Source organism: Erpetoichthys calabaricus, chromosome 14 (assembly GCF_900747795.2).
Source record: "Erpetoichthys calabaricus chromosome 14, fErpCal1.3, whole genome shotgun sequence".
Taxonomy (NCBI): Eukaryota; Metazoa; Chordata; class Cladistia; order Polypteriformes; family Polypteridae; genus Erpetoichthys; species Erpetoichthys calabaricus.
The window spans coordinates 49,648,888-49,658,035 of NC_041407.2; the positions used below are offsets into that span (position 1 = coordinate 49,648,888).

Genomic DNA, 9,148 nt, shown 5'->3' on the forward strand with positions numbered 1-9,148 from the left:
AAGGACTGAATAATTGTTTGGGTGATGAAGAATAAAATGTTGCTTTAACATTCTGTTTAATGCTACACTCTAGCCATTTTTACTGTATAAGCTTAGGACAAAGGGTTATCCCTTTATATTGCATGTTTTCTTTATCTAGAGAAAAGAAAAAAATCCCTTCCATCCATTTTCTAGTTTTACTGCTTCCGTTATAAGAACATGGTAAGAAGGAGGATACCCTGGCAGTATGAAGTATAAGGCAGGAACCAAACCTGAACAATATCTCAGTCCATCATAGGCTGCACTCACATACCTGTACACTCACTCATTCTGTACCAGTTTTTCAAGTTAAATCTGCCCTTTGAAAAAAAAAAAAGATAATTCAAATAAAAAACTCCAGTCCAAAAGTTAGTAAATTTTTTTTTGTTTTTTTGACTTAGTGTAGCACAGGGGAGCAGGAAGTAGAGCTGCTGCCTCATGGATCCCAGGCCCAGGCATTATCCATGTGAAGTTTGTACATTGTCCATATTTCTGTATGAGTTTTCTACTGGGCACTCAATTTTTTTCCACATTCCCCAAAACATATCTGTTAGATTAATTGGTGATTCCAACTTGAGGAGGATGTTAGTATAGGTGTATAAATGAGTGGGCTATGAGATGGATTGGCACTCCATCCATCGTGTGGTTTACTGCCCACGTTCAGTGCTACTGGGATAGGTTCTGGCCCATTACAACCTCAACTTGGAATAAACAGGTCTAATAATGTTCTTTTATGCTATTTTAACCTGAAGCCACCTTTTGTAGTTTGCCACTTATGCACTAATACAGAATTTGCAGCAACTACACAGTGTCACACATTGCTCAAACCAGACTGTGTTCAGCTCTGCCATGTGAACATTCACCCAAATAATATAAATATTTTAATTCACTCCAATCCAAATAGTTTTTTCAGTAACAAAAATGAATGTAAAATAAGTGACAGAGCACAAATATAATAATGAGAGTACCCAAGTCTGCATCCATTTATCAATTTATTTTGAACGTCACTCCATTTAAAGACTTAAAAAAGAATGCACTTCACATACTGAAACTCAAGGAGTACTGAATTTTTTGAATGTCATTTTAGTGTAGATATTGCCACATATTGCCACTTGAGTTATTGATTATTCCACAAGCAGTATTTATCATATGCAGTTGCTAGTTGCCATATTTGAGTACAACAGTAACTGAAGGAATAGGTGCTACTTCATTTTAGGAAACAAAAGCACACAAAGGAGATGGCATTAAATCGTGCCTTTAATAAAGAGAATCTGAAAGAATTCCACCCAAATGAACAGTTACATTTATTTATTTGTAGCATGGGTATGTTTATGTGTATAACTAATTAATTGAAAAGATGTTTAGTATTACTCTTCCAAACAGAGCTAGAACACTTAAGGGATGCAGAAACTATCCAAGCCAGAGACAGAATAATCAAAGGGGAACCCATCTGACCTTCCAAAAGAACATGTGCTACCTTGTAACCCATGAAGTTTACTTGATCTACAAATACAACTGGATAGATTTTATTTACTTCTCTTCTGCAGTGAACTAGCCATAATGTCTGCTTTATTAGTAGTATCTGCTGTTAAAATTTTGATTACATGTAAACTCAATTTTATGGATATCTGTTCAGTGTATTTACAACTAATAGATAAAGCCATGTTCATCTACAGACATTTTTAGAAATATATGGCTTAATGTGTAAATTATATGTATGGGTTGCATGATGCCCTACTTTTCTTTCATTGTATTGTATCTGTAAAACTATGCTAGTGCTTGCTGCCACTCTGCAATAAAGAGCACAACACAAGGACAACCTGCACTGAACTAAACTGAGGAGGAGAGCAACATTTTAAATATGCAGGGCATTATTAGCTTAGACACAAGGTCTATAATGAAATTAATGAGACTGATTGAAATTAATGTGATTGCTTGAAAATGTCAAAAGCTGTAACCAATACACCCACAGACTTTCAAAGAAAATTCCATGAAGGCCTGTAGGAATATAAGGACTAACCTATAATGGTTTTTGCAATTCAAATTCCTCTTAACATCAGACTTTCTGTGTTTAGTTAGAAATAGAAATGCCATAATTATGCTTTTAGTTTTAGCTATTACTTTTATACCTACTTTTCAGAATTCCATATCTGTACATGGATTGTTCATTCATTTAGAAATATGTCTTAAATGTTCAATAACTTAGGCAATTGCTCTAATTTATATTCACAGTGGAGTTAGTATTCACATATAAAGATTTAGGATAACACATTCATGTAAGAACAGAAGAAATTATAATCACAAATTTCATTTCTTTCATGCTAGGAGTTTTCACACAACCTTTGGGGAAAGTGGTTCAGTTTGGGGCCCTTCATACTGTCATATTTTCTTTAATGCCTCTTCTCTTTTTGTTTTGCTCTTTTACTGCACAGTCAATTTGCATGATATCAGAATTTCATGAAGTTGATATAGATAGATAGATAGATAGATAGATAGATAGATAGATAGATAGATAGATAGATAGATAGATAGATAGATAGATAGATAGATAGATAGATAGATAGATAGATAGATAGATAGATAGATACTTTATTAATCCCAATGGGAAATTCACATTCTTCAGCAGCAGCATACTGATACAATAAATAATATTAAATTAAAGAATGATAATAATACAGGTGAAAAAACAGACAATAACTATGTATAATGTTAAATATTAACGTTTACCCCCCCGGGTGGAATTAAAGAGTCGCATAGTTTGGGGGAGGAACGATCTCCTCAATCTGTCTGTGGAGCAGGACAGTGACAGCAGTCTGTCGCTGAAGCTGCTCTTCTGTCTGGAGATGACATTATTTAGTGGATGCAGTGGATTCTCCATAATTGATAGGAGCCTGCTGAGCGCCCTTCGCTCTGCCACAGATGTTAAACTGTCCATATATGATATATGATATGGAACAGACTCTAAGTTTATTTTATTTTTTATAATTTTATATTACAGCCAGATGTTGTATCTTCCTTACATTAAACATTTAATACCTCAAAACAGGAAAAGCAATGTTTTTTTTTCCTGCATTTGCTGATTTAATACAAAATTTGCCTATTTATAAGACTTTTAATTAGACATTTTTGGACCAACTTGTTTTTTTTTTTAATTTCTACTACATGCACATATACATAGTGTCATATTGCCTAGGTATCTTGAAAGAGATCTCTGGTACATCTCACAAACATAACCTTTCGTGATATTTTCCCTAAGTATACAAGCCCTTCTTTAATCAAATTTAAATGATTAAAACAAGTAGAAGTGCTAGTTAAAAGAGATGCCCTTTCATATGTTCATTATTTAAACTTTGTATTAAAAAAACTCCATATATAAATATCTATTGACATCTACATGCTGATTTTACCCTGAGTTTATTTCTTTTTTTATCTTCAGAAGGGAATGACTGTCTCAGTTGGAGACACAGACTTCACTATGGTAGGCTTTTAAAGTCACCTTGAGCTTTAAAAACACTTGACTCTTTTGAATACAAGAAAGATCGATACATTTTATGCTACAGTCTTATGAGGTGTGCATTAAAAAATACTGTAAAGAAATTTCTCCTCTTAGATTTTATGAAGATTGAAAGAGCTTGGATATTGGATATGAAAGGATGGGCTGAACAACATCTAGTCAAATCTAGCACAAAAGTTTTTGATGTTACTTTTCAAAAAATGAGCCTCTTTGGATTATAGGGGGAAAAAAATCAGCTGGAGCAAGTTGTTAGAAATACCATCTCCCGGTGTATCCCCCATTTCCAACACTGTAATTTGTCTTTACGTTTTAAGTAAATTTAAATAAATTAATCAACAGCTACTTATGCCAGTCTGTAATGAAATCTTCATCTCTTCCAATCAATTGCTATCAAAATGCATATTCCCCACTAATCAGAAGTGAATTTCCAATTCCCCTGAGATCTGTTCTGTTTTCCTTCCATTTTAATGACTTTCGCTAATTAGTCAGCCAAGACAAAATCAGCTATAAAATATATTAGATATGATTTCTTAAAAATATTTTATTGGTCACAAATCTGATTAAATTTAAAAAGCTGTTTTCACCAACACTTTGATCACAGAGCCATCCACCAAGCAATAATGATGAATTGTAACAACAACAGATTTCTTTCAAAGTTAATTGCTTCTCAATTTCTCTTAACCATGCATTCTGGAAATGGTTTAATTCACAACTACGTTTATCTAGATAATCACAAAGAATGCTTCTTTAATAAATTAACAGTAAGAATTAACTAAGAAGTAAGCTAAATGTAACATTTGTAAATTTGACTTTAATAAATATATCAATACATAGGAAATATACTGCATAATTATCACATTTAGTTTGAAATAAAATAGGATTAAGGTTTCTTAACAACTTCGGTCAAATGCAAGTTGAAATAAATGGATGGCACAGATATCAGAGTAAAATTATAAGACATATAAAGCAATTGATATGTAATAAGCATACTATGTAAATATCTTTCAACTGTTTTGACATGCTGAACATACGTTGCCACACATACTTCAAACATGGAGTAAAAGTATACATATTTTAAGTGAAAACCAAATATTTTCCACTTTATCATAGTTTGAAATACTCTCAGTTATAAAATAACAAGACCTCGCACCCTTTAGCTTGCAGCATATCTGTACTACATACCCCCACCCCCTGTGCCTGCCGGGTCGCTTCTTACTTTAAATTTGCTTTTTGTATAGTTTTCGCTAAGTCTGAGGCAGCCTGTAAACGTCACCTTCAGCTGTACGGACTTTTTGCCATTTTTGGAAACTAGTCTAAGTGCCCGCCCGTTTTGTAATGAAACAAGTAATTCTTCTGTGTGTGTGTGGTTTTTTTTTTTTTTTTTCATTCAATTTGATCCTGCAAATCGGAGATCCTCAGCGATGCTGACTAGTGATCAAACTGCTGCACACATCATTAAGAAGACGCCGGTAATGACCGTTCAACTCTGGGCTTTAAGTACACAGCAGCAGGTGTGTATTTACTTTTATAATCTACCAATTTAGTGCACATCAGGAAAACTACTCTGTAGAAAATTAACAACCGCCGCAGTTTCACCAAACGCCTGCTTACGAGCTTCGCGCTTTCTGTTTTATCAAACGAGCGATGGAGTACAAGACATTAAATGTTCTGAGAAACGCGTGGACGAGACTTCAGTACCTAACACGCGAACAGCTCCCTTTTCCGTCACTTTCAGTGGATTGCCTATTCAGCACGGCTAACGTGTGCACAGTACTCTCGCTTGTAATACCTTTTTCAAAAACTAAAGTTAAAAAAGTAATGAGCATATTCGCATTAGAACTAATTGTACACCTGCGATTAAATTCCAAATAAATACGCAGAGACGCTTGTTTACAATGTAAAGAAAGTTTAAATTTATTAACAAGTAGTTTCTGTTTTACTGACCAGAGAAATATGAAATTCTTTGCAGCCCTTCCATTGTCTTAAAATGACTACAGCGGGCGCCAGAGAACACGCTTTTGTTATTGTATTATTTCGTTCTTTCCACTATCAGCGCACATCTCAAACACATCTAGATGATCTGCCGATTTTGACAGCTCACTATAGTGTGATTTTTTTCCCTCTTTTCTTTTCGTAAATCGTGTTCTGCAACTGGTATTAACGGCATTTACGTGTGCAAAAGGACTGCTACGTTTCAAACACTAGTGTCACTCTACATCATACAATCAGAGCTGCACAGGGTTCTGCTAAAATAGGAAAAGTAGCAAAATCTGCATTGAATTATTTTGTTTATGGTAAACTTCGAAATCACATAAACTCAAGCAAACATCCTTCATTTGCTAAGTACTAATGTTTCCCCGTATTTATCATTGTTCAGCTGTGCACACTATGTACCCTCTAATTGTTTACAGGACTAAATACGCCGTGAATATTCTTTACTTGTCATATTCATCAGACACGTTTACGTACAGCGTTAAATTGTGTACAAATAATTAATACCAAAATAGAAAACGACGTCTCGTTTAGCATGGTCAGAGCCATCAGAATTTAGACATGAAGAAAACAGAACCTTTCATACATTTTCTCAAATATGACGACAATAGGTTGGAAACTTGGAGATGGTGTAACACTTCTTTTTCCTAAAGAATATGTGCTGCTAAAGCATAATGATATCAAGAGAGAACTAAAAGGAAAGGAGCAGAATACCGCAAAGCCTTTTCTGCATTCCTTGTTCATGTCTTATTTATACGCTTTACTTCGATCAGCTGCCCGTAAAGGACTGCACAACTATCCACTGTCTTGACACGCTGTCTTTCCCGAACAGCCGATTAAATTACAAAAAAAAAAATCTGTCAGAAAGTCGCGCAAGTCATCAAAAGGCTGCGCCACATGCCTCCTACCTGATCTCTGTTAGCAGTAGTTATTGGGTATTTTGCAGACCGCTTCGTAGATCCAAATGAAGTTTCCCATCCCTGAGACGTCTCAGATATAGGAGACTCGGAGAAAACGTAGTGAGCGGTTCCCACAGCAGCAGAAAAAGGAAAGCATATATACATGTAAAAATAAATTAATGGAAAGAAAACGGAAAACCGAATGGAATAAATAAATAAATAAAATTTATGAGATGGGGTAATTTAGAGTGGTTTTCTCCGAATCAGTTGAAATACACGGCACAGATGGCAGGTGGTCTTCACACCCACTTAGTTAATTCCATACTCCTCTCGGGTTTTGTTACTGTATTCCAGACCATGGTGTCTCTCATCTTGCGGGAGGCTTTATCAGGGTAATCCCCGGTTGCTCAAGAGCGTCGCACTCTCCGCAGACTCACTCCCTTGCTCTCTCTCTCTCTCTCTCTCTCTCTCTCTCTCTCTCTCTCTCTCTCTCTCTCTCTCTCTCTCTCTCTCTCTCTCTCCTGTATCTCTCTATACCCGCTTGTCTGACAGTCAGCCTTGCTTTGGGCACGCGCTGCGCGTTCCTGTCCAGCTCGCATGACGTCAGCGCGCCGCTCTTATACTCTCGTGCACAAGCCTTTTCGCCCTTTCTTTGCATCATTTTAAAGGAGACAATTCGAACGCTAATGTACTGTGCTAAACGGCTTACATCTACAAAGCGTCTCTACAAAAGAGTGGTCTGAGCTAAGAGTTTTGATTGCTTCAAACATACTGAAACCCCTTACATATTACTAGTAACATCGATTTAACCGCCGGCGTTTCATTGTCAATTTTTGCATTTTAAAGACGCTTTTAAAGGAAATTAGATAACAAGAAAGATTATTACTTGTTGAATGTCTTCATGCTACCTGTCGAAGAAAGACAGAGGAATTATTCAAGGCACACTTATTTCACAAGATACTTATGGAACGCAGTCAAATTCCTCCAAAATGATCGTATTTAAAGACAACTTAGGGGTTTCAAGTTTTTCTAACTCTCAAGTTCAGTCATTTCCATTACTAAAAGCGGGTATTGCAGCAGATTGTATTATTTTTCACTGAAGCATTGGGTGGCATTAACAAGTTTTAATTTACTATTTTGCGAGGTATTCATTGATTTTTCTTTTTTTAATTTGGGGATGAAACTTTTATTAAGTATAGGTTTAGTCAGTTCTCGTAGCTGGCTGTATTATTTTAACGAGGCACTAAACGGCACTGAATAGTTTCACTTAATGTTTTGCAGCATACAATTTATTTATTTTTTTGGCTTGTTTTGTAATATAAGATTCCTTCGAATTTCAAACGGTGAGCCAAATAATAAATAGGTTCTGTTGACTTTACTTATTCTATGTGTTTACATCACGTCCCACTCTGGCAACTATAAGATAAATCACAAGTGCTGGGGACTGTAAATAAAAGTTTTCCAGTGTGTTTGAAATATCCATAGTGATCCTGGCCCTTGTTCTTGCAGTCAGAGCCAAAAATAGCACCGTTTAGGGATACTTTAATATTGTTAAGATTTCTTTGGAGTTCTGTCCTTGGCTTTTATTCTGTTTTATTTTCATTATAATATTATAACAAATTTGTCCTGTGATTTTTCAGTTAAGGAAGACAGAAGTTTTGAAGTAGTGGTGCCATGGTGCATGTTAATCAGTATGGAAATAAGAATTTCATTGTATTCAATACCCATGATGTGACTCTATAAATCTATAGATTAACACTGTAGCTCAATAAATATAACTGCTGCTTCATAGCTCTAGAAACATGGAATCAGATGTGAGCATTTTGCATGCTCTGCCTGTGTCAGTGTACTACATCTCCATGCACTCTGGTTTCCTACCAATATGCAAGACTGATAGGTTTGATTAATTGCCTCCTATATACCGTATTTCTAACCACACAGTTCATACCCACTGAGTTCGCTTGATGCAAAGTCAGGTCTGTAGCTCGGGCAGAGTTTGGAAGGAAACAATATCAGCCAGCAGAAAAAAAATCCTTTGAATTAAATGACTAATAAGCCTTTTGGAGTGTCTTCTCTTCATAGCACATGCAATAGCAACCAGCAAAACTACACTGGAATAAACAGTTTTTAACATCCATACTACTGTTTTCTTTTGTTTTTTGTTGTTTTTCATTTTTATTTTTGTTTTGTTTTTTCATACTATATTAGTTTGTTTAGTGACTCTAAATTGTTCAAGAGGAGAACAAGGCTTTTTGTTTGAGTTATGTGATGGACTGTTATGTTATGTTATGGAACAAACTCAGTAAAAGCAGGGCTAGGTCTCTGAACAGCCCTCATTTGCAGGGCTGTTAGCAGCTGTCAGTTGAAGAAACACATATATTACCAGCTTATCTGAGCATCATTTTATATTATTTTCAAGGGGAAATAATTGCAAAAAGAACTTTGGAAATATTAAAAACATGTTATTAAAAGCATTTATTCTTCCACCCTTATCAATAAAATAATCTGACGGTTAGGTTGCTGTTTTTGTTTGTTATAATATTTCTATATCTCTTCAGTTTCTGGGATAAATGCAGTATCTATCTATCTATCTATCTATCTATCTATCTATCTATCTATCTATCTATCTATCTATCTATCTATCTATCTATCTATCTATCTATCTATCTATCTATCTATCTATTACACACATGCGAATGCAGGCTTAAATGTAATGTTTCTCCAC

General features: G+C 35.2%; 1 protein-coding gene across 11 annotated transcripts in view; it reads right to left on the reverse strand.

The window, feature by feature from the left end:
• The window catches only part of adgrb2 (adhesion G protein-coupled receptor B2), a 1,003,794-nt gene extending 996,878 nt beyond the window's left edge, over positions 1-6,916 (reverse strand). For 5 of the 11 annotated variants that reach the window (XM_051919049.1, XM_051919052.1, XM_051919050.1 and 2 more), the window contains exon 1: positions 6,433-6,912. The gene's annotated coding sequence lies outside the window, so the exon portion shown is untranslated. Of the gene's footprint in view, positions 1-6,432 lie in introns of all 11 variants that reach the window. The other 6 variants (XM_051919045.1, XM_051919047.1, XM_051919053.1 and 3 more) reach the window with 4 other exon arrangements.
• Positions 6,917-9,148: the final 2,232 nt, after the last annotated feature.